We start from the raw sequence: 1,579 nt of genomic DNA, 5'->3' as shown, positions 1-1,579 counted from the left end.
CTTTTCAGTCTTTTATGAGGATTCCATGTCAGTCGTTTGTCGAGATGTAGTCCTAAGTAACGGATCTGTTCGACAGGAATAAGTGGGGTATTATTAAAGAATACTGTAGGGCAAGAGGTCATTGGTTTACGACGAAGGGTAAATGTGATTTGGTGGGATTTGTTGGAATTAAACCAACAAATTCAACTTTCATTTTAGTATTTTTATCACATACTTGTTAATTTAATTACTAATATTTGGACTCAAGGGACTTCAAAACATCTATTTTTTGGAAAAATTTTAAATTATAAATTTTGCACGATAGCAATACTTTCTAGTACTATATAGTTCATATATAGGTAAGTGAAAGTAAAAATAGGGTTAATATCCGAAAAATATCTAAAAATCTAAAACTAAAGCTGTACAATGGCATGATTAAGCTCTGATACACAGCTGCGTTACCTGGGATTACCTGGTACCCTAGAAATCAGGATCGAGAGATCTGAACGGAAAGTCCTGGATACAATCACAGGAGCGATCTGGGATCAGAGCCTCAACACATGGAGAAGAAGAACAGTGAACTGCTCGCAGAGACTGGTCAGTCAATATCTCATGATATGAAAGCAAGGAGATTAAGATGAGTAGGAAATGTGGCTCGATGCAATCCATCAGGACACCTCTACATTACAATGAATGCTACTTTAGTTGGCAAAAGACCATGTTGGAGGCCAAAAACCAGATGGATAGACAGAATTGACAAAAATATTAAAGAACTGCATGCAAGAAACTGAAAAGTCTACAAGATCTGTATAGCCAACCGAAAAATATATATATTTATAATTATCAGTAGTATCCAATGCTATGACAAATAAAATATTTCGAAGTTGAGAGCTATAAAAATGTCACTTTATAAAAAACGAGTTTTGGGATCAAAATTTAGTGGTGCTAAAGATGTCAGTCTATTTGAGTCGAGGAAGAAGATACTCCCAGCTTTTGGCCCCGGTCGTGAATCAATGGATCAACATACATTATTAATGACGTATCGATACAGTTAACATACAATTATACCTAATTATTAATATTTTATGAATAATTATTTAGTTCTATTTGGTTTGCTAATATTATTCTTTACTACAAATGCTCATTTATTATCATTATTAATATTTTTATTTATATTTATTCTTTCAAGACGTTTATTTAATCTCTACTTTCTTCTTCTTTTTTTTCCCCGTATTGTTTTTGTTTTATGTACGTCTCATGTACTTTTTTAACTGTATATTTCACGTATTTTAAAAATTTTTACTCTTACCATTGTTACTTAGTTTTCATTCTTATCATTGTTTATTCAAGTTTATTTTATATTGATACTATTATATGTCTTCCTTCCTTTTATTTATATGTAACTTCTTATCACTTTATTTTTACATAATATTAATCCTAGCTTAAATTACCTTACTGTATCTTATTGCTGTAATATTCTCAGTTTTTTAAAAATCTTTTTAGCCCTGATGAAGCCTTGCAAATTGGGGTGAAACGTCGGACATTAAAATAGTTATGCATTATGTTATTTTATTTTTCATACAGATAGCTTGATCATGTT

The 1,579-nt window shown here is 31.1% G+C and overlaps 1 protein-coding gene across 1 annotated transcript in view; it reads right to left on the bottom strand.

The window, feature by feature from the left end:
• Hr3 (Hormone receptor 3) overlaps positions 1-1,579 on the bottom strand; it is a gene marked incomplete at its 3' end in the record, with an annotated part of 109,308 nt that overhangs the window by 66,239 nt on the left and 41,490 nt on the right.

The sequence above is a fragment of the Halyomorpha halys genome, unplaced genomic scaffold (genome assembly GCF_000696795.3).
Source record: "Halyomorpha halys isolate HHAL.00 unplaced genomic scaffold, Hhal_1.1 Scaffold356.1, whole genome shotgun sequence".
Lineage (NCBI taxonomy): Eukaryota > Metazoa > Arthropoda > Insecta > Hemiptera > Pentatomidae > Halyomorpha > Halyomorpha halys.
This window is presented reverse-complemented; position numbering and strand designations above follow the sequence as displayed.